This window comes from Kogia breviceps, chromosome 4 (assembly GCF_026419965.1).
Source record: "Kogia breviceps isolate mKogBre1 chromosome 4, mKogBre1 haplotype 1, whole genome shotgun sequence".
NCBI classification, from domain to species: domain Eukaryota; kingdom Metazoa; phylum Chordata; class Mammalia; order Artiodactyla; family Physeteridae; genus Kogia; species Kogia breviceps.
In genome coordinates, this window is record NC_081313.1 from 167,578,147 (window position 1) to 167,603,770 (window position 25,624).

General features: G+C 36.3%; 1 protein-coding gene and 1 pseudogene across 11 annotated transcripts in view; one reads left to right on the forward strand and one right to left on the reverse strand.

Annotated features, from left to right (window-relative positions):
• Positions 1–25,624, reverse strand: part of FBXW11 (F-box and WD repeat domain containing 11) — a 127,715-nt gene that overhangs the window by 47,335 nt on the left and 54,756 nt on the right. The gene's annotated exons all lie outside the window — the stretch shown is intronic.
• Positions 19,077–20,153, forward strand: LOC131754683 (heterogeneous nuclear ribonucleoproteins A2/B1 pseudogene; annotated as a pseudogene).

A 25,624-nucleotide genomic window follows, 5' to 3' on the forward strand; every position in this document is an offset into this window, starting at 1 on the left:
TAAATAAATGAATAAAATAAAATAAATTTAAAAAAAAAAAAAAAAAAAGAGATGTAGAATGATGTAGTAGAAAAGCCAAAGGCTTTGAAACCAAAGAGAGAAGTTGGAATCCAGATTTGATCACTCATTCTGTGTGTGTGTGTGTGTGTGTGTGTTTGTGAGAGAGAGTGTGAGAGAGAGAGGGAGAGAGGGAGAGAGAGAGAGAGACATCCTGAGCAAGTTGTTCTACCCATGGACAAATACAAACCACACAAAGTTGTGGGGATTGAGACTAGCAGCACAGTGCCTGGTGTATAGTGGATATTCAAAAACTCTGTTTACGCCCTGCTTTGAAGATAATACTTTCCCCCAAGTGTTATCTTCTCATGCTTTTCTAACCTCAGACTTTGACAGAAAGACTCCAGATGGTTGCCTAATAGGGAAAACCCACTGGCTTCCTTGATAAAACCTTATAAGCCGCATAACACCGAGGTGTGCAATGGGGAAGGGGGGCAGGAGGGCAGGGCTCCATATGTTAAAGTCAACCATGACCTAAAGAGGAAGGAAGTGTGTCCAAGTGTCCAAAGCAGGTCTAAAGTGGTGGCAGCAATAAATGATCCTGAATGGGAAAGGGGGGATGAAGAATAGGGAAACACAAGTAGTATTCCTCCCTCAAATTTTCCTTTTACTGCTATCTTGAGGGACTGAGGGATTAATAAAGCTGGCAGGTTTGCTTAGGGGAATGAACAAAGTGGGAACAGTGACTCAGTATATCACATGGATCTGACTGGTAGTTACAAAGGCATCCTTGCAATATCACAATATCCTGGGTTCTGAGTGGCAAGAAGAAAGAATGGCTGGGAACACGGAGAGGTGAGCGTGCCAAATGGAAGAGATATGGGAAGTAAGTTCCCGCTCCCTTGTCTCCAGGCAGCCCAGGAAATGTGTGAAGGAGGTATATGTGCACAGGATTTTGAACTCCAAACTTTTAAAACACAGCAGTCTGAATCCACCAGAGCTATTCTGACGTAAGCTACCTCAATACTTTCCTCACTCAAGGAGGAAACAAAAAAACAACAGAAGTTCCTGCGGACTACACAAGAAACAACCATCTTTCCACTAAGAAAATTTAATTCTTCCTTTCAGTCATTCCAAAACAGAGAAATGGTGTTTATTTACATAGCTGAGAAGGAAACAACCCCTCTGATAAAAATAGCAACTATTCTCTTAAGGCTTGATGAAAGTGGATAAAGACACAGAATTTAGTAAAACTGTATTTAATAGAGCCCTGTGGAGGCTGGAATACATATTTTTTTCAATTTCTCTTATAAAGCCTTCAGGAAAAGATGCCAAAGGGAAAAAGCTGCCCTCGAGCTACACTCATCAGAGGATCATTTCCAAAGAGTAATCCAGGTGACACAAGAGATGCTCAAAGGAAAATGGGTCCTGAGGTCTAATGAAGTTTGACAAATACTGCATGCTCACGTGTGTGCTCTCCCCTGCCACCCTTCTTCCTTTCCTACACCCCCCCCCACAATGCACTTCATAAAGATACTAAAGGCTCTGACATCTCGTAATTTTAAAAACCAGGTTAGATTAGTTTAACACAGCTGTTCCTAATTTGTTGGATATGGCCACCCTCCCTTTTACACTCTCTCAATAAGAGCTCAGCACACTGGCAAACAGTGGACTAGGGCAGTAGCATGGCACAATTCCTTCCTCCTCCCACTTCACTACATGAATACCGCTGGGAGACAAAGGAAATGCCCACTTTTGGTAAACACAATATATTCCTCTCCTATTTCCCATCATCTTTCCCAGTCTGCTATATGGGGTTAGTCTGTGTAAAAAGCACAGCAGGCTCTAAGCAGTGATGTACCTTTGCCAGTAGGTGCCACCAACTAACACTGAATATATTTCACTTGGAAAATTCCCTACTTTAAGAGTTATGTAAGAGGAATCAATTTCCTACTTTAAAAATCCTACAGGGCTTCCCTGGTGGCGCAGTGGTTGAGAATCTGCCTGCCGATGCAGGGGACACAGGTTCGTGCCCCGGTCGGGGAAGATCCCACATGCCGCGGAGCGGCTGGGCCCGTGAGCCATGGCCGCTGAGCCAGCGCGTCCGGAGCCTGTGCTCCACAACGGGAGAGGCCACAACAGTGAGAGGGTCCGCGTACCACACACAAAAAAAATCCTACAAATTCTGCATTTTGGCTTTCATGATGAGAAATGCTTATACAATGTAAGGTTTTCATATCAAAAACATCTTTACTCCTGAGACGAAGCAAAAACAAAAACAAAAACCTTACAAAGGATCTAGAAAACGTGGGCATTTTGCCATTTTCTCTTGTGTTTTTAAATGTTTGGATTTAAGAAATTAAGGATAACAGATACATTGTGCAAAATGTTATTAGATAACTTTAGTCTCTGTACTAGGCTTTTTTCACACATTGTCTTTTTCTTAAAATTTATTTTATTGAAGTATAGTTGATTTACAATGTTGTGTTAACTTCTGCTGTATAGCAAAGTGATTCAGTTATATATATATATGCATTCTTTTTCATATTCTTTTCCATTATGATTTATCACAGGATATTGAAGAGTTCCCTGTGCTATACAGTAGGCACACATTGTCTTTTAATCTTCAGAAAAAATATGTAACTAGACATTCCAATTTTACAGAAGAAACGGAGGACCAGAGAAATAAGTAACTGGCTCAGATCTAGGTCTGTTCTACTCAGAAATCAATGTACTTTCTATACAGAAAAATACAGCTCAGGTGTTTTCCAACTGCTGGTTGTAGCCTATGAAATCAATTTAATGGGCTGTAACCAGCACTTTTTAAATAAAAAGCAAAATTGAATCCAGGCATTCCCCTGCCCACAAGGGTAAGCATAACAAAAAACACACAGAAAGGCTACAAGCAATAAGCAAAACATAACAGGAAAATTCAAATTAAAAGGAAAGCAAAAGTCATTATTGCAAGGAGAGCAATATTCAAGTCAAACCACTGAATAACATAAACAGCTTTAAAACTCTCTAAAAAGCAAAAATCTATAAAGAGGATAATGTGTGCTTTTATATACTGAATAAAATTCCAGGGCTTCCCTGGTGGTGCAGTGGTTGACAGCCCACCTGCCGATGCAGGGGACACAGGTTCGTGCCCCGGTCCGGGAAGATCCCACATGCCGCGGAGCGGCTGGGCCCGTGAGCCGTGGCCGCTGAGCCGGAGCGTCCGGAGCCTGTGCTCCGCAACGGGAGAGGCCACAACAGTGAGAGGCCCGCGTACCAAAAAATAAAAAAATAAAAAATTCCACAAAGTACAAAAAAGTCAGAAATATTTTTTTAATTTTTTAAGCACTTTTTCATCTTTGACAGATCAAGCAGACCAACCAACAAACACCACTTGATTTTCCATGGAACGCTAAAAACAACAACAACAAAAAAAAAACTGATAGAGAATCCTAGGTCACAGAAGAAATCTCAAATACAGTTAGAAAGCAGGAAGAGATTATACATTTGAGAGCAGGCCAAGCAAAGTCTAGATTTAGTTTGCCAATTATTACTTGCATAAATTCCAAAGGTAAATACACGGAACAATGACTGGCACAGGCAAACCAAACACCTTTGAGTTGTTATTGTTAATGCCAGCTTGGCCCCTAATCTAGCCTACAATTCTTCCCCTTTAAACCTAAATCTTACCAATACTTTGTTGGGAAATGAGATCAATGCAAAGCCAGAAGCATTCATTTGGAAAAAGAAGAAACAAGCTTGTCCAAAACAGCAGCCCCTATCTCTCATACCACTCTTGCAACTCAGAAGGAAGAAAGCCATGAATACATACATCTATGCATACGTGACTTTTGAATACAATGACTCCCGCCACCAGTAAGCACAACTTAATCAGAAACCTTCTCCTCCTCCACACAAACACTAAAATGTAGAAACAAACTAGTTGTTTTCTTTCTACAATATAATAAAACTAAAAAGTAATAAAAAATTTTAAATACATTGGGAGTTTGACTGAAATCACTGCTACATGCTATTTCCAATGTAGTAAGTTTCCTTCCAATTTACCTAACCTGTAGCTCCACTCAAATTTTTAACAAGTATTTGGCTGCTATTAACATTACATGACAAGATTATACTAAGGTATCTGGAAGAATAAATACAGGAGTTTTTCTTCCTTTCCTCACCACCAATTATTTTTTTAAAAGAGGGGAATGCTTATGTTATTAGATATTAAAATTTTTCTTAAAAGCTATAATAATTAGTGTGGTACTAACAAAGCAAGACCAATGAAACAAAACAGAAAGTCGAGAAACAGATTCATTTACACTTACAATTTGTGTATGATGAAGTTAGAACTTCAAATAGGGGAGAAAGGGATCATTTAAGAAAGAGTATTAAAAATAAAAGTTAAATGCTACCCCATGTCACATACCAATGTATACTATGGATAAAAAGAATCAAGTGTGAAAAACTCTAAAACCATAAAATGACTAAAAAGCAGCTACCAAACAGAAATAAAATTTAGATTTGACTAAAAAATTTTTTTAGCTCAGGAATGTTCATAACCAAATTTTAAAGACAAATACATTAGAGGAAATATTTTGACATATGGTAAGTAACTTACCATAAAAAGATCTCTTATAAATCAGTTAGGAAACCAAAATTAATACTTTAATAGGCAAATAAGCAAAGAGTAACTACCAATATTGCAAAACAAGAAATTTAAATGGTTGTCAAAAATGAACATGTACATAACAAAGAAAGATGTAATTTTTCACCTATCAAATTAGTAACTTTAATTTTTAGATACTTTATAGGAACTGGGCTCTTTGGTAGGATTATAAATTGTTACCTTTCAGGGAATATTTATCAACATATAACTTCAAAAATTACTACATAACACTGGACATAATTTAACTTACAGCAATTTATCCTAAGGAATTGTAGACCTACACAAAACTGTAGCTACAATTTATAACAATTTATAACACAGAAAAATAGAAAACAATGTAAATGTCTAACAAGAGGGTTTGGACATCATTTAAATATATGATACAACAGGAGAAAATTTAAGTTCTTTTAAAAAACTTTTCTATTGAAGCATAATACATATACATAACATACATACATAAATACATATATATACACACACATATATTACACACACATAAACACATATGCTCATGTATATAAGGTCTAGATGTAAATTTTATTTCTTACTGTAAAAACACTGAAAACCCCTGGTTAAGGTATTAGAGTACAATGAATCCCATAATGCAAAACTTACCATCTTTTCAGTTTTCTTTCAGTTTTCCTAATTATATCAAACGATATTTTCACATCTCTCTAATACCTGCAATTGTCTGTTCTTAACAAAAATAGCTTGTCTCCTGTTCAGTTTACTATAACAAACAGTAGCTAGCTAGAATTTCATTATAGGTTTTGTTTTTAACGGTATTTATTTTTACAGTAACCTATCTCAGTAAGTTGCCATTATTTCATGGCAACTTACAGTGATGCGTAAGCTGCAGTGATGCATAGTTCCCTTTTCTGATTTTTCAAAGAAAGCAGATTTTAAAAATATGTGAAGTAGAACAAAAGAACAAATGCTATGCATGTATCAAAAGCTGTGAAGGCTGCAGTCACCTGTCTAAAACTGGTGAAATACTATCTAAAAAGAATAGTGACATGAAAAATGGTCTAAACTATATTAAATGGGAAAAAAAAGCAAGTCAAAATATGTCTGTATGACCCCATCTTTACAAATAAAATTTTATCTATCAATCTATTTATTTAGAAAAGCAACTAGAAAGTATGTTAAAATGCTAACAATACTATCTCTGTAATTTTTATTTTCTTTTTCCTTATATAGCCCATCTAAATTTTCCTTAAAGACACATCTTTTTAATAACAATGAACAGTGATGTTTTTCAAAATGAAACTTAAAAAAGTAAAAGATCTACATCAAGACCCCAGATATACATGCTCTAGTTTAAAGAAAGAGAAACTAGTCACTGAAACTTCCAGCAGAGTTAGATGCTGCTGCATGTCATCTGACCTCTCTATGCCTGTTTCCTGATTCATAAAACTGAAGTGAAAACAGGGCCTCCCTGACAGAAAATTTAAAAAGATAATCCTGGCACTGAATATGGGCTCCTTTAGTCAAATTTAACCTCCACAGGATACAGGTGTTTGACTGTTTTATTCATTCTGTATTCTTTAAAAAAAAATTAATTAATTAATTAATTTATGGCTGTGTTGGGTCTTCGTTTCTGTGCGAGGGCTTTCTCTAGTTGTGGCAAGCGGGGGCCACTCTTCATCGCGGTGCGCAGGCCTCTATCACGGCCTCTCTTGTTCTGGAGCACAAGCTCCAGACACGCAGGCTCAGTAGTTGTGGCTCACGGGCCTAGTTGCTCTGCGGCATGTGGGATCTTCCCAGACCAGGGCTCGAACTTGTGTCCCCTGCATTAGCAGGCAGATTCTCAACCACTCGCCACCAGGGAAGCCCTCATTCTGTCTTCTTAGCATTTAGAATAATTCCTGACACACTACTTAAGTACAGAAGTATAATAAATATCTACTAATAATATTATCTATAGTTATTACAATCTTCCTGTTAATTGTAAAGGCCGAAACTGTAATTTTGTTTCTGCTTACTCCTTTTCCATATTTTCCAAACTGTCTACAATGAGCAAGGATTCAGAATGTAGGGGAAGAAAAACATGCAACACCATTTCTGGTCCTCACAGAAAGTAGCAAGAAATAAAATCTATTTTCAGAAAGGCAGTCACCCTTATCACCTCCGAAGTATTCATTTACCTAGGTAAAAGAAGAACATCTCATTAATTATTTGACTGTTTAAAAAGGTCCAAAAGAAGCACAGACACAAGTCTGCTGGGGTCTCCCTAAGAAAGCAGACAAGGAGTGGCAGCATGTGCACTTAAATGCTTCCTAGGGCTTAACACTTTGGAGAGAACTTTAAAGTAAAACTTGTAAAATGTTTCATATGCACTAAAGGAAGCCCGAAAAAGAAGGTGCTTTAGAAGCGGTAAGAGAAGAATGGCCAAAAGATCCTGAGTTGTGAAGAATGGTGGAATGCGTCAGTTTGCTGAAGTGTAAAGAGCAGGCCTTCAGAGCCAGGAGTCCCCAGTGCAAATCCCAGGCTCTGCCAATTACAAACTGTGACTTCCGGTAAGTCACTTGACTTCTCTCTCAGATTCAGTTTCCTCTTTTATAGGACAGGGATAATATTGCCTATGTTGCAGGAATAGAAGTAACATGTGCAAAGTACCTACAACACAACATTGCTCAGAGGGGGAAAAATAATACACCAGAAAAACATTTTTACTCTTTTGCTTCTACTATAAATCATTTTAAAAGAAACATGAAAGCATCTATCAGTGATGTCAGGCAAAGCTAGAGAAAAACCATCCCACATCACAATCATTTCTCATATTGCTGTGTTCAAGGTTAACTTAACAGACTCAGCAAAGATTTCTAACATGAAATCTACCCAAGAAATTGTAAAGCAGTGAATTATATTGAATATTTATAATAACAGTAGCTACCACTTATTGAGTACACTTTAGAGATTATATCATTTAATGAAAACTAGGGAAAGAAAACGAAAACCACCTAAAACTTAAAAGAGTAAGAGATGATGAATTTAACACAATACCAATCAAAACTCCAGCAGGCTTTACCACCACCCCACCCACCCCAACCCCCAGCAAAATGAGCTGATTTTAAAATTCATATGAAAATATACAGAGTGAAGGCAATCTGGAAGAACTAAGTAAGAGAATTTACACTACGAAATATCAAGATCTAAAATACAGCTATTATAACAAAGAGAGTGTTATATAGGAATAAAAGCCGACAAATTGATCAACAGAACAAAACAGCATCCAAACTCAGATTCACACATATGAGTTCACTTGACTGAACACTAAGGCAACACTTCAGTGCAGTGGAGAAACAGAAAAAATGCTCTTTTCAATAGAAGACCGTATCAACCGGATATCCTTATATTTTGAGCCCCACTCTCTCACCAAGGGGGAAAAAAATCTATTCTAGATAGACTGCAGATCTAAATGTAAAAGGTAAGCTTTTAGAAGAAACCACAGAACAATCTTCATGACCTTGGAATAGCTAAAGCTTTCTTAAGCAGGACAAAGCAACTGCTAACCAGAAAGAAAAAATCTGATAAATTGGATTATAATGAGGAATTTCTCTTCACTGAAAGCACCATTAAGAGACTGAAAAGAAGACTAAAATGTTCTAAAACTGATTTATGGTGATGGTACAACACTGAACTGCATACTTGAAATGGATGAATTTTATGATATGCAAAATATATCTGAATTTTTTAAGGAATTAAATTTAAAAGAAAAAAGGCAACCCACAAAGTGAGAGATTGATTATATACCCAGAACATTAAAAAACAAACAAAAAAACCCTCACTTCAAATCAATAAGGAAAGCAAACACATACCCCCCCCCCAAAAAAAGGTGAAACACTTATATGAGCACTTCACAAAAGAAAATATCCAAATTAAGTTAAAAAATGAAAATTCAACCAAAGTGCTGTCATCCGGAGACAACCATTTGCATTTTGGAACACAGGTTGAAAACTACAGATATATAAAAGAAAACTGTCTGAAGCATGCTCTCCAGTAGAACTGCTTTTCACATGTGTCATAGATATCTTTCCATGTCACTGTAGACATTTATTTTCATTTTTAATGCCAACAGTTTATATCATCCCATAATTTATTTACTCAATACAGGTAAGTAATGAACATTTAAACTTTTTACTGTCACATGCAACACTGGAATTAACCTTTATGCCTACTTTGAATAACTGCCTCTTTCAATCAAATTCCTAGGATTGCTGAATCCATGAGAATGTGTATTTAATAAATGGATGTCTGAACAGAATGTAATTTCCTTTGTTTAATCATTTCTTTTCATCAGAATAGACTTCATATTACAAGTTATTAAATCTAATGGTCAATTCTCATTGCTCACATTTCTGGACCTATCAACAAGATTGAGCATTCCCTCCTTCGTGATAGACTTCAATCACTTGGCTTCCAGGACTCTGCATTCGCCTAGTTCATTTACCTACCACAAGAAACGTTAAAGATTTTCAGACAGAAGAAAAATGAAACCAGAAGAAAACTTGATTCTAATGAAGGGATGCAGAGATAAATGAAGAGAAAAATGGTAAAAATGACAGTATTTATAAAATACTTTTTTTCCTTTTTTAATTTCTTTAAAATAAGATTGACTACCTGAGAAGTTAAAAATGCTGCTGAATGGTATTAAACAAATCACAAATAAATGGAAAGGCATCTTTTAGCCATGAATTTCAAGACTTAATATTGTTAAGATGTCAATACTACCCAAAGCAATCTACAGATTCAATGCAATCCCTATCAAAATTCCAACAGTGTTTTACAGATATAGGAAAGCCTATTCTAAAGTTCATACAGAATCTCAAGGGACCCCGAATAGCCAAAGTAATCTTGAAAAACAACATTGGCGGCCTCACATTTTCTGATTTCAAAACTTATTACAAAGCTATAGTACTCCAAACAGCATGGTACTGGCATAAAGACAGACATACAGACCAATTGCAGGAGAGAGCCCAGAAATAAATCCTCACATACAAGGTCAAATGATTTTTGACAAAGGTACCAAGATCATTCTATGGGGAAAGAACAGTTTTCTCAACAAACACTACTGGAAAAACTGGATATACACATGCCAAAGAATGAAGTTGGGCCCTTACCTGGTAACATATATAAAAATTAACTCAAAATGGGTCAAAGATCCAAATGTAAGAGCTAAAGCTACAAACCTCTTAGAAGAAAAGATAAAGGAAAAGCTTCATGACATTGGATTTGGCAATGATTTCTTGCACATGATACCAAAAGCATGGGCAACAAACGTAAAAATATATAAATCAGACTATATCAAGATTTAAAACTGCTGTGCATTAAAGGGTACAATCAACAGAGTGAAAAGGCAACCTACGAAATGGGGAAAAATATTTGCAAGTAATATATCTGATAAGGGATTAAGATCCAGAATATATAAAGAACTCCTACAACTGAACAGCAAAAACAAACTGATTCAAAATGGGCAAAAGACTTGAATAGACACTTCTCCAAGAAGATATACTAATGGCCAAAAAGCTTATGAAAAGATACTCAAAATCACTAATGATTAAGGAAATGCCAATCAAAACCACTATGAGATATCATCTCACACCTATCAGAATGACTACTATCCCCAAATCAGAAAATAACAAGTGTTGACAAGGATGTGGAGAAACTGGAACCCTTGTACATTGCTGACAGGAATGTAAAATGGTATAGCTGCTACAGAAAACTGAATGGTGGTTCCTCAAAAAATTAAAAATAGAATTACCACATGATCCAGCAAGACCACTTCTGGGTCTATATCCAAAAGAATTAAAAGAAGGGTCTCAAAGAAATATTTATACACTTATGTTCGTATAGCAGCATTATTCACAATAGCCAAAAGGTGGAAACAACCCAAATGTCCACTGAAGAATGAAATGCTAAACAGAATATGGTATAAACATGCAACAGAATATTATTCAACCTTAAGTAGAAAGGAAATTCTTATACATGCTATAACATGGATGAATCTTAAGAACATTATGCTAAGTGAAGTAAGTCAGTTATAAAAAAACAAATACTGTACGATTCCACTTATGTGCAGTATCTAGAGCAGTCAGATTCATAGAAACAGAAAGTAGAATGGTTGTTCCTGATTTGCCAGGGGAAATGAGAAGTGGTTATATAATGAATAGGAAAAAGTTCTCAAGATTGGTTGCAATGCATAACATTGTATAACATTACTGAACTATATACTTCAAAACAGTTAAAAATGGTAAAATGTATGCCGTGTGTATTTTACCACAATTTTAAAAAAACCTTTTAAATTGTTGACTGAAAATGACTTTACCAATATTTCTTTCAGTTTTATTGAGATATAACTGACATATAGCAATGGGTAAGTTTAAGTGTACAGCATAATGATTTGACTTATATACATCATGAAATGGTTACCACAGTAAGTTTAGTGAAAATCCATCATCTCATACAAAATAAAGGAAAAAAAATTTTTTTTCCTTGTGATGAGAACTCTTAGGATTTACTCTCTTAACAACTTTCATATATAACATACAGCAGTGTTAATTATATTAATCATGTTATAATTACATTCCTAGTACTTATTTATCTTATAACTGGAAGTTTGTACCTTTTGACCATTGGCAGTTTGTACCTTTTGACCACATTCTCCCTCTCCATACCCCTGCCTCTGGTAACCACAAATTTGATCATGTTTTCTGTAAGTCTGTTTGTTTTTAAGTATAACTGACCTACAACACTAAAAATAAACAAACAGCTTCTGAATTTATGCATTTATACACATACATATGACTCAGTAATTAAAGCAAAAATAATAACAACATATCATGGAGTTTATAGCCTTTGTAGAAATAAAATGTAAGACAACAATAGCACCAAGGAGAGGAGGAAGGAAGGGGAAGTATTGAATATATTGATCTAAGTTCTTTCTTCCACATACGTGAAGCATATCTTATCATTTCAAGACAGGCTGTGACAAGTTAAAGGCATGAATTGTAAACCCTACAACAACCATGAGGAAAAAAATTAAGCAAAAGAGGTTTAACTAATAAGCCAATGGTAAAGATGAAAATGGAATCACTCAAAAACTAAATTACTCCAAAAGAAGGCAGGAAAAAAAGTGTAAAAAGGGAATAAAGAGCAGGTGGGACAAATAGAAAACAAATAACAAGGGGGTAGATTTAACACCAAACATCTTAATAACTAGTTAAATGTAAGTGGTCAAAATACCCCAATTAAAAGACAGAGATTGTGGAATTGGAGATAACTATATGCTATCTACAAGAAACCCACTTTAAACACAAAGGAACACTGGCTAAACCTAAAGGATAGAAAAAGATAAATAACATCCAATGACTAATCAAAGGACATCTAAAGTGGCTATGTTATTATTGAACAAAACAGATTTTACAACAAGGAATGTAACCAGGGATGAAGTGACATATTTTCATAATGTTAAAGGGGTCAATTTATTAAAACAATATAATAATCCTAAATGCATATGCCCTTGGCTAACAGTTTTAAAATACATGTGGGGGAGAAAACAATAACATACTCAAAGGAGAAAAAGACAAATCCAAATTTTTGTTTGGACACTTCAACACTCCTCTCTTAAGTTATGCATACAACAAGTAGACAGAAAAGCGTAAAGATATGGAGGACGTGAATAACACCATCAGCTAAATTAACCGGACATTTATAGAACACTCTACCCAACAAGGGAACACATTCTTTCCTAGTACAGACCAAACATTCAACAAGATGAATGCTATTCTAGGCCATAAAACAGGTTTCAATAAATTTAAAAGGACTGAAATCATGCAAAATATGTACTGAAATGACAAAGAATTAATCCAAAATTAATCTAATAGAAAATCCCTAAATGTTTGGAAATTAAACAATGCATTACTAAACACCACATGGGTCAAAAAAGAAATCACAAGGAAAATTAGAAAATACTGTGAACTAAATGAAAATGAAAACTCAACATACTAAACATTGTGGGATATAACTAAAGTGGTGCTTAGAGAGACTGACAGCATTAAATGCATGTATTAGAAAAGAAAAAAAATGGTCTTCAAAGCAATAATCTAAGCTTCCACCATAAAAAAACTAGAAAATTAGTGAATTAAACCCAAAATAAGCAGCAGGAAGGAAATAATAAAGATGAGATCCAAAATTAGTACACTAGAAAACAGAAAAACAATAAGGAAAAAAATTAGTGAAAAGAAAAGTCATGTCTTTGAAACAATCAACAAAATTGACAAACTTCTAGCAAGACTGATAAGGAGAAAATTATATAAGAATCATTTCCTATCTCAGAAATAAAAGTGGGAACATGAATACCAATCCTACAAACATTAAAGGAAAACAAGGGAATATTACAAAATTGTACTAATATATTCCACAACTCAGATGAGAGGGACAAAGTCCCTAAAAGATACACAAATACACACACAAGAAGAAATGGAAAACCTCAATAGCCCTAAAGGTATTAAAGAAACTGGTTTCAGTGGTGAATTTTACTTAGTATTTAAGGAAGAAATAGTATCAATTCTATATAAACTCTTTCAAAAAGCAGATGAAAAGGGAACATCCCCCAATATATTTTGAGGTCAGATTACCTTGATAACAAACATCAACCAATGACCAGCCCCTTCTATCAGGAAACTTGCACAAGCCTCATCCACCAGAGGGCAGACAGCAGAATCAAGAAGAACTACAATCCTGCAGGCTGTGGAGCAAAAACCACATTCACAAAAAGACAGATGAGATGAAAAGGCAGAGGGATATGTACCAGATGAGGGAACAAGATAAAACCCTAGAAGAACAACTAAATGAAGTGGAGATAGGCAACCTTCCAGAAAAAGAATTCAGAACAATGATAGTGAAGATGATCCAGGACCTCAGAAAAAAAATGGAGGCAAAGATCAAGAAGATGCAAGAAATCTTTAACAAAGATCTAGAAGAATTAAAGAACATACAAAGATGAACAATACAATAACTGAAATGAGAAACACACTAGAAGAAATCAATAGCAGAATAACTGAGGCAAAAGAACGGGTAAGTGACCTGGAAGACAGAATGGTGGAATTCACTGCTGTGAAACAGAATAAAGAAAAAAGAATGAAAAGAAATGAAGACAGCCTAAGAGACCTCTTGACAACATTAAATGCAACAACATTTGCATTATAGGGGTCCCAGAAGGAGAAGAGAGAGAGAAAGGACCCAAGAAAACATTTGAAGAGATTATAGTTGAAAACTTCCCTAACATGGGAAAGGAAATAGCCACCCAAGTCCAGGAAGCACAGAGTCCCATACAGAATAAACCCAAGGAGAAACATGCTGAGACACACAGTAATCAAACTGGCAAAAATTAAAGAGAAGAAAAATTATTGAAAGCAGCAAGGGATAAATGACAAAAAACATACAAGGGAACTCCCATAAGGTTAACAGCTGATTTCTCAGCAGAAACTCTACAAGCCAGAAGGGAGTGGCATGATATATTTAAAGTGGTGAAAGAGAAGATCCGACAACCAAGATTACTCTACCTGGCAAGGATCTCATTCAGATTCGATGGAGAAATCAAAAGCTTTACAGACAAGCAAAAGCTAAGAGAATTCAGCACCACCCAACCAGCTCTACAACAAATGCTAAAGGAACTTCTCTAAGTGGGAAACACAAAAGAAGAAAAGGACCTACAAAAACAAACCCAAAACAATTAAGAAAACGGTCATAGGAACATACATATTGATAATTACCTTAAACATGAATGGACTAAATGCTCCAACAAAAAGACACAGGCTTGCTGAATGGATACAAAAACAAGACACATATATATGCTGTCTACAAGAGACCCACTTCAGACCTCAGGACACATACAGACTGAAAGTGAGGCGATGGAAAAAGATACTCCATGCAAATGGAAGTCAATAAAAAAGCTAGAGTAGCAATACTTATATCAGATAAAATAGACTTTAAAATAAAGAATGTTACAAGAGACAAGGAAGGACACTACATGATGATCAAGGGATCAATCCAAGAAGATATAACAATTATAAATATATATGCTCCCAACATAGGAGCACCTCAATACATAAGGCAACTACTAACAGCTATAAAAGAGGAAATCGACAGTAACACAATAATAGTGGGGGACTTGAACACCTCACTTACACCAAAAGACAGATCATCCAAAATGAAAATAAATACGGAAACACAAGCTTTAAATGACACAACAGACCAGATAGATTTAATTGATATTTATATGACATTCCATCCAAAAACAGCAGATTACACTTTCTTCTCAAGTGTGCACGGAACATTCTCCAGGATAGATCACATCTTGGTTCACAAATCAAGCCTCAGTAAATTTAAGAAATTGAAATCATATCAACTATCTTTTCTGACCACAACGCTATGAGATTAGAAATGAATTACAGGGAAAAAAACGTAAAAAACACAAACACATGGAGGCTAAACAATACGTTACTAAATGACCAAGAGATCATTGAAGAAATCAAAGAGGAAATCAAAAAATACCTAGAGACAAATGACAATGAAAACACGATAATCCAAAACCTATGGGATGCGGCAAAAGCAGTTCTAAGAGGGAAGTTTATAGCTATACAAGCCTACCTCAAGATACAAGAAAAATCTCAAATAAACAATCTAACCTTACAGCTAAAGGAACTAGAGAAAGAAGAACACACAAAACCCAAAAGCTAAGAAAAATTTAAGTGCTACACAAAAACAAAAACCTTCCCACAAAGCAAAATCAAGCCCTAAATGGCTTTATTGATAAATACTATCAAACATTTAAGGAAGAAATAACAGTAATCTTTCCCAAACTCTTTTTAGATATAGAGAGGTTAATTCATTTTATTAGGCTAATCATAATGCTAAAACCTGAGAAAAGACATTATCAAAAAAGGAAGTACTGACCAATTACCTTCAGGTAAAAAGATTAAAATACCCTCACTGAATATTAGCAAATCAAATATAAAATTATATTAAAATGATAATACATCATGATCAGTTGGGGCTTTCGCAGAATTAAAGATTAGCTGAACATTCAAAACAATCAATGTAATACACCATATTAAGAGAATAAGAAAAGTTATATGATGATTTCAATAGATGCATTTAGGGCATATAACAAAATTCAAAACGTGCTCATGATTAAAAAGTCTCACGTAACTTCCTCAATGTGATAAAGGACATATATTTTTATTTTTATTTACTTTATTATTTATTTATTTATTTATTTTGTGGTACGCGGGCCTCTCACTGTTGTGGCCTCTCTCGTTGCAGAGCACAGGCTCCCAACGCGCAGGCTCAGCGGCCATGGCTCATGGGCCCAGCCGCTCCGCAGCATGTGGGATCTTCCCAGACCCAGGCACGAACCCATGTCTCCTGCGTTGGCAGGCGGATTCTCAACCACTGCGCCACCAGGGAAGCCCGGACATATATTTTTAAAACCTATAGCTAATATCATACTTAATGGTCAAAAATGAAACACTTTCCATTGTACTCAAAAACAAAAGTAGAATATCCATTGTCACACTTCAATACAAATTTCACTAGTTATAGCCAGTGCAATAAGTCAAGAAAAAGAAATAAAAAGCATAAATATCAGAAAGCATCCAGATGGCATGACTATCCATACAGAAAATCCAAAGAGTGTACAAAACAAAACAAGTAGAACTAATATGCAATGTTGGCAAAGTCACAGGATAAAAAAAATAAAAAGAACGAATGAAGCTACACAAAACTCAAGCCCTCAGCATAAGTAGAAGGAATAGAAAATAAGTAGAAAAAGAAATACTTAGATCCTAGGACGCCCAAATGTTCCTACTATAAAGCCTTCATGAAGAGCAAGAGTAGTCCAGGATAACTGTGCAAAAGAAAAAAAAAGAGGGAAACAAGCAGCAGACTGAAGACTGACATAAAAACCCCATTAAGTGTGAAAATACTGAGAAAGAGTTTTGATAGGTCAGAGGTGATTACAAATTTGGGACTCAAAAGAGGATTCGAGATGCAAAGAAACAGTCTTCCAGGCATCACTCTTTAAGGAAAAAGAGTGTAAAATGAAAGGCAAATGGAGGGAGCACTTCAACTTGATAAAGAACATCTACAAAAAACCCACAGCTGTCATCATACCTAATGGTAAAAAATTTGAAGTTTTCAAGCTAAGGAACAATGCAAGGATGTCCCCTCTCATCACTGTTTTTCAACATTGTAGTGGGAGTCCTAGCTAATGCAATATGACACAACAAGGAAATAAAAAGAATACATATCCGGAAGGAAGAAAACTATCTTTGTTCACAGATGCCATCATCATCTATGTAGAAAAAAAAAAATGACCCCCAAACTCCTGGAACTAGTAATCAATTGTAGCAAGGTTGCAGGATGCAAGGTTAATATAAAGTCAATCACATTTCATATATACCAGCAATGGAATTTAAAATTAAGAATACATTACCATTTATATTAGGACCCCACCAAAATGAAGTATTTAGGTATAAAGTTAACAAAATATGTATAAGATCTATACAAGGAAAACTATAAAACTCTGACAAAAGATATTAAAGAACGAAATAAAGGAGCTATTCCATGTTCATAGATGGTAAGACTCATTATTGTCAAGATGTCAGTTCTTCCCACCTTGATCTAAATATTCAGTGCAATCCCAATCAAAATTCCAGCAAGTTATTTTATGACTCTCAAACAAGCTAATTCTCAAGTTTACATGAAGAGGTAAAAAATCTAGAATAGAGAACACAATGTTAAATGAACAGAAGAAAGTCAAAGAACTGACACTTCCTAACTTCAGGAATTACTATTAAGTAACACTAATCAAGATACTGTGTGGTACTGCTGAAAGAACAGACAAGTAGATCAAGAAAACAGGAGAGCCCAGAAACAGACCCATATAATCAGCTGATCTTTGACAGAGAAGCAAAGGTGATACAATGGAGCAAAGGTAATCTTTTCAACAAACGGTACTGGAATAGGAGAAAATCTATGTGACCTTGGGTATAAGTGATGACTTTTTAGATACAACACCAAAGGCACAGTCCATGATAAGCTGGAGTTCATTAAAATTAAAAACTTCTGCTCTGTAAAAGACAATATCAAAAGAGAATGAAAAAAAAGAGAGAGAGAGAGAGAGAAGCCACAGACTTGAAGAAAATATTTTCAGAAGACAAATCTGATAAAGGACTGTTAGCCAAAATAATACCAAAAAAACCCCTTAAAACTTAATAATAAGATGAACAATGCAAATTTTAAAATGGGCAAGACATGAACAGACACCTCACCAAAGAATATATACAAATGGCAGTAAGCATATGAAAAGATGTTCACATATGTCATCATGTATCAAATTAAAACAATGAGATACCACTACACACCTATCAGAATGGCCAAAATATAAAACATGGACAACACCAAATGCTGGTGAGGACATGGAGCAACAGGAATTCTCATTCGCTACTAGTGGGAATGCAAAATGGTACAGGCTACTTTGGAAATTCAGCAGTTTCTTACAAAACTAAACATACTCTTATCTGATCCAGCAATCACATTTTTAGGTATTTACTCAAATAAATTGAAAACTTATGTCTACACAAAAACCTGCTCAGTGATGTTTACAGTGGCTTTATTGATAATAGCCAAAATTTAGAAGCAACCAGGATGTCCTCCCCTAGGTGAATGGATAAACTGTGATATAGCCAGACAATGAAATATTATTTGGCACTAAACAGAAAGGAGCTTTCAAGCCATAAAAAGACATGAAGGCAACTCAGATAAGTATTACTAAGTGAAAAAAGCCAATGTGAAATGGCTACATACTATATGATTCCCATTATATGACATTCTGGAAAAGGTAAAACTATGGAGACAGTAAAAATAATAGTGGTTGCCAGGGGTTAGGAGGAGAGAGGGAAGAACAGGCAGGGCACAGAGGATTTTTAGGGCAGTGCAACTATTCTGTATGACACTATAATGGTAGATTCATGTTATTATACATGTGTCAAAACCGATGATGATGTAGGTCCATGGATTGTAACAAATATACCACTCGGGTGCAGGATGTCAATAGTGGGGGAGGTTGCGCCTGTGTAAGGACAAGAGATATATGGGTACGCAACAGCCTGAAGTAGGGAAGATGAACCGTTAGTTGGGGGAAGGTTCTAGAAAAGCGGTGGCAGCGGCTCCAGCGGCAGTGGCAGCAGCGCCGGGTCGCAAGTGGAGGTGCTCCTAGCGGTGCTGTTTCTCGAGCTGCGGCAGTTCTCACTACAGCACCAGGACGAGTCCGGTTCGTGTTCGTCCGCAGAGATCTCTCTCATCTCGCTCGGCTGCGGCCAATCAGGCTGAAGCAACTGAGTCCACGATGGAGAGAGAAAAGGAACAATTCTGTACTCTTTATTGTGGCTTGAGCTTTGAAACTACAGAAGATAGTTTGAGGAACTACTACGAGCAATGGGGAAAACTTACAGACTGTGTGGTAACGAGGGATCCTGCAAGCAAAAGATCAAGAGGATTTGGTTTTGTAACTTTTTCATCCATGGCTGAGGTTGATGCCGCCATGGCTGCAAGACCTCATTCAACTGATGGGAGAGCAGTTGAGCCAAAACGTGCTGTTGCAAGAGAGGACTCTGGAAAGCCAGGGGCTCATGTCACCGTGAAGAAGCTATCTGTAGGTGGAATTAAAGAAGATACTGAGGAACATCATCTTAGAGATTACTTTGAGGAATATGGAAAAATTGAAACCATTGAGATAATTACTGATAGGCAGTCTGGAAAGAAAAGAGGTTTTGGGTTTGTTACTTTTGATGACCATGATCCTGTGGATAAGACTGTGTTGCAGAAATACCATACTATCAATGGTCATAATGCAGAAGTAAGAAAGGCTTTGTCTAGATAAGAAATGCAGGAAGTCCAAAGTTCTAGAAGGGGAAGAGGAGGCCACTTTGGTTTTGGAGATTCTGGTGGTAGTAGTGGTGGAAATTTTGGACCAGGACCAGGAAGTAACTTCAAAGGAGGATCTGACGGATATGGAAATGGTCATGGATTTGGGGATGGCTATAATGGGTATGGAGGAGGGCCTGAAGGTGGCAATTTTGAAGGTAGCCCTGGTTATGGAGGAGGAAGAAGAGGATATGGTGGTGGAGGACCTGGATATGGCAACCAGGGTGGGGGCTACAGAGGTGGTTATGACAACTATGGAGGAGGAAATTATGGAAGTGGAAATTATAACCAGCAACCTTCTAACTATGAAGAGTGGAGACTTTGGTGGTAGCAGGAACATGTGGGACCGTATGGTAGAGGAAACTATGGTCCAGGAGGCAGTGGGGGCTATGGAGGGAGAAGTCAATATTGAGCTTCTTCCTATTTACCATGGGCTTCACTGTATACATAGGAGAGGATGAGAGCCCAGAGGTAACAGAACAGCTTCAGGTTACCGAAGTAACAATGTTAAGGAAACTCTTATCTCGGTCATGCATAAATACGCAGTGATATGGCAGAAGACACCAGAGCAGATGCAGAGAACCATTTTGTGAATGGACTGGATTATTTAATAACATTACCTTACTGTAGAGAAAGGATTGTTAAAAGAAAAAAAAAAAACGCCTTTGAGACAGTTTCTTAGCTTTTTAATTGTTTCTTTCTAGTGGTCTTTGTAAGAATGTAGAAGCTTTCCTTCTTTGATAATGTTTAATTTGTAAGTTTCAGGTGACATGTGAAACCTTTTTTAAGATTTTTCTCAACGTTTTGAAAAGCTACTAGCCAGGATTATGGTGTTATAAGACATAACGTTTTTCCTTTAAAAAAAATTTAAGTCCGTGTGTAGAGTTAAGAAGCTGTTGTACATTTACAATTTAATAAAATAATTCTAAAGGAAAAAAAAGAGAGAGAGATATGGGAACCGGGAACCATCTATACTTTCCACTCAGTTTCAGGATAAAACTGCTCTAAAAAATTAAGTTTATTAATTAAAAAAAAAAAAGGAAAGGAAAAGCCAGTTGTCTTTTGGAAACCATACAATTAAGGGAAAAAGAAATGGCAGGGGAGAGATTTTAAGATTCTGCAAGATTAAATAATTTTTTGAAACATTCAAAGGATGCAAAAGCCCTTCCTCCTCAATCTCCTGCTCCCCACCCCAAAACAAGACACCCAGTAAAGAAACTATGTTTGGGGGACTTCCCTGGCGGTCCAGTGGTTAAGACTCCGTGCTTCCATTGAAGGCGACGCGGGTTCGATCCCTGGTCTAGGAAATAAGATCCCACATGCCGTGTGGTGCAGCCAAAAAAAAAAAAAAAGAAAGAAAGAAACTATGTTTTGTTACACTGAAAGAAGATGTTCTTAAACTAGGACTCATAGAATTAACCTCAGACTGCCAGTCCTGCCCCCCAAAATGTAGTAACATAAGCAAATCTTCATCTACACACACACAAAAAATCAGCTAATTGAAATTCCCACACATAAAAGAAGAAAGGACAGGGAGGGGCAGAAGAAAAGGAAACCCTCAAATCAGTCTTTCCTAACTGGGGTCCTACAAGATAATTGAGCCCTACTGAGAGGGATTTTGGTAATTGTTCACTTAATTTTCCTAAGGATAGTACATAGATACTATCATTCTAGTTATACATAAGGAAAGTAAATTTATTATATACTACGCATGCCTTAGTGCATTATGGCATACTGTGCTTATGGAATGTGCCTGAAAAGAGTACTCCAAACTGAACTCAGTATGCTTAAGCAAATATTTGATGTTATTTTTTTAAATGCCTTGAATCAGAAAGTCAAAACTCAAGAAGGAAAACATACCAAACACAGAAAAAATGAAACAAGATTTAACTCAGTAAAGAAATAAAAACAAGATTATAATAGAAATGAAAGTAAATTACAATGCCCCCAAAATGATAAATTCAAATGAAAAATGTAATAATAGGCATTAAAGAAAAGCAGGAAAATAATCTAAGAGAATGGAAGTGAGATAAAGAAAGAAACAAAACAGGATAAAGAAGTAGCTGAAATGGAAGAAAAGGAGGAAACCTTTCAGGGACAGACCGCTCCCCAATATCCTCTGCTTTAGCCTCTGTCTGAAGTACCTAGATACTAGTATCATTTCCTGAGCTGTCTTACAGATGTTAAAATGCCCACCAAATGGAAAACGTTAACTACTTGCTGACCATGAGCACACAGACCCCACAGGCCTACTAGAAGCTAAGAACTGAAAACGTTCACCCCTGTGACACTGCCCTGTTACCTCACCATCAACCAAAGAACTATGCATGAGCTGACCACATACCCTGGGACTCCTCTCCCTCACCTTGCCTTTAAAAGGGTTTTCCTGAAACCCACTGGGGAGTTCAGGTATTTTGAGTACTAGCTGTCCTGGACTCCTTGCTTGGTGCCCTGCAATAAACGCTGCACTTTCTTTCACCATAACCTGGTGTCAACAGACTGGCTTTACTGCGTGCAGGGGGATGGACCCAAGTTTGGTTCGGTAACACTGTAATTCAAGAAAACTTTCCAGAAATAAAAGGAAATCTGAACTGCATGTTAACAGGGTCTCCAGATACTAGGGAAAATTGGGCCACAGCATTAAACTCCTAGAGATACCCTAGTAAAATTATTAGACTTTAAGATAAAGAAAAGATTTCTCAGTCTCCAGTCCAAAATTTTTTTTAATTAAAAGAAAACTTACAAGAGAAAGAGCATGAATTAGACTGGCATCAAATAGCTTAAAAACAATGTACCAAGCAACATATCAGTGGAATAGCATTTTCCAAAAACTGTAGAAAAGAAAGTGTAAGGTAAAGATTTTCTAACCAAAGACAACAGGAAAATAGTTTGAAACAGGTAACAGGTCAGGGAGTTCTGTATCCTTGAGCAACCAAAAGATGATTCAGAAAACTTTAGCAAAAAGATTAATGGTAAACATTTTAAAATAATTATAGTATGGATATAAAAATAAAACAAAGATGAAGATGATGAGGGTTGAAGAATATGTGATACATTCTGAAAAGTAGAAATAATGCAGCTTAAAAGGAGAAGGGATCAGAAGAGGAAAGAACAAGTCCTGATTGTTGGATAGTGAACAGGTGGCAGTTAAAGAATTCCATTAAAAAGGATAAACTTGTTAATAAAATATTAAATAAAATCCCAAGAATTACAAGAATTTTAAAAGTTGTAAGTAAAGGGTAATCAATAGAACAAAAATATACACCTTTCTAAGTTTAAATAGAAATTTCAAAAATAAAAGAGCAAAGAAAACAATACATCATGAAAAGAAACTAAAAGACATGCAAAGAGACATGGATTAAAAATACACTAACACACACTACTCCCAATACAAAGCAGATCAAGAGGACAAAAAAATAAAGTTCAGAAGAATAAACATAATCAAGAAGGTACGGCAAATATCAGAGATATCAAACTTTACACCCTGTAAATAGAGACTAATCTGTTTTTCAGGCACACATGAAAAATGTATGAAGACTCATCATATATTTGATCACAAAGAAATAAGTTCTACAAAAGAAAAAAATCAGATAATTAACAGCCTCTGATCAAAAGATATAAAACTAGAAATAACTCCCCCCAGAAGAACTGTTTTCTTTCTAAATCAATGCTATGAAGCAATTTATGAAGCTTCTGGCCTACACATGCTTTGAAGATTTGGTAGAATTCCCCTGTGAAACCATGTTGGTCTGATGCATTTTTGTGGCTTGGTTCTTTGATAAGTTTCTCTATTCTTTTCTTCAAAATTAGTTCTTGGATAAGACAACTCAACATTATAAAGACAACAGTTCACCCTAATTTATAATTTTAAAACACCCCAGTATTACATAAAAAGCTTCTTGTGGAGCCAGACAAGTTGGTACTCAAATTCATGTGGAAAATCTTATAAGAATACTCAGAAAACAACATGCAAAAAGAAAAGCTACAAGGTGCGATTATCCCCACCAGACATTTAAACATACTATAAGTCTCTCTAGTTAAAAACAAGGTTCTTTTATGGCATATGCATAGATAATTACTCTGATGTAGGGGTCAGCAAGCTTCTGTAAAGGATGAGAGGTGAATATTTCAAGCTTTGCAAGCCTCACAGTTTCTGTCACAACTACCTGACTCTTCTGTTGTAGCACAAATGCAGCCATAGACGATAAGTAAATAAATGAGTGGGGCTGTGATCCAATATAACATTACTTACAAAAATAGGGCTGGGTTTGGCCAGAGGGCCATAGTTTGCCACATCCTGGCCTAATGGAATAGAATGTTCAGAAATAGACCCAGGTAAATATGGAAATTTAGTACATGATAAAAGTGGCTTCTCAAATCACTAGGGAACTTCAATGTTGTGTTGGTTTCTGCTGTACAGCAAAGTGATTCAGTTATACATATGTAATACATTCTTTTTTATATTCTTTTCCATTATGGTTTAATCACAGGATATTGAATATAGTTCCCTGTGCTATATAGTAGGACCTTATTGTTTATGCATTCTATATTAGTTTGCATTTGCTAAACTGCAGAACTTTTAAATAAGTGCTGGGACAACTGGTCAGCCATTTGGAAAATGATAAAATTAGAACACTGGAAAAAATATTTACAACATATGTCACAGGTAAAAGGACTTATATACCTAAATTTTTCTTTTAAATTGAGGGGGATAAAAATTACCAAACTCCCAATAGGAAAATGAGGAAAGGACATGGACAAATCTTTTAAAAGATATAAAAACAACCCTTAAATAAGAAAAGATGTTTAGACTTACTCATAATTAAAGAGATGCAAATTAAAGCTATACATTTCTCACCTAACACTGGCAAATATTCACAAGTATGACAAGACATTCTGTCAGTAAAAGAGTAAGGAAATAGGCACTCTCATATACTTCTGGTGGGAAGGCAAATGTGTACAACCCTTCTGGAGGAGAATTTGGCAATATCTAACAAAACTATATAAGTAGCTTGACGTTTTGATCCGGCATTACCTTTGATCCTATATCAACCTTTTTGTTTGTTTGTTCGTTTTTGGTTTTTTGGGGGGTTTTGTTTTGAATTTTATTTTATTTATTCTTTTTATACAGCAGGTTCTAATTAGTTATCTTTTTTATACATATTAGTGTATATATGTCAATCCCAATTTCCCAATTCATCCCTTTTGATCCAATAACACATTTCTATGACTTTTCCCTGAAGATACACTATAATTAAACACTATGAAAACACATAAGCACAAGGTAAACATATGCACTGGAGCCCTGTTTGTAATTTAAAAAAAAAAAAAAAAAAAAAACCTGCATGCTCATACGTAAGATTCTAGCCGAATATACTATGGTGTATCAACACATAGTATGCAGCCTTATGCAAGAATAAGAAAGGCCTCTATGAGCTAATACAGAGTAATTTTCAGGGTACATTTTTAGGTGAAAAAAAGCAAAGTGCAAAATAGTATCTACCTATATACTACCCTTTGTGTAAGAAATAAACAGGGCTTCCCTGGTGGCGCAGTGGTTGAGAATCCGCTTGCCAATGCAGGCGACACGGGTTCGTGCCCCGGTCCGGGAAGATCCCACATACCGCGGAGCAGCTGGGCCCGTGAGCCATGGCCGCTGAGCCTGTGCAGCATCCGGAGCCTGTGCTCCGCAATGGGAGAGGCCACAACAGTGAGAGGCCCGCGTACCGCAAAAAAAAAAAAAAAAAAAAAAAAAACTTTAATGGGCTTCCCTGGTGGCGCAGTGCTTGGGAGTCCGCCTGCCGATGCAGGGGACACGGGTTCGTGCCCCGGTCCAGGAAGATCCCACATGCCGCGGGGCGGCTGGGCCCGTGAGCCATGGCCGCTGAGCCTGCGCGTCCGGAGCCTGTGCTCCGCAACGGGAGAGGCCGAGGCAGTGAGAGGCCCGCGTACCGCAAAAAAAAAAAAAAA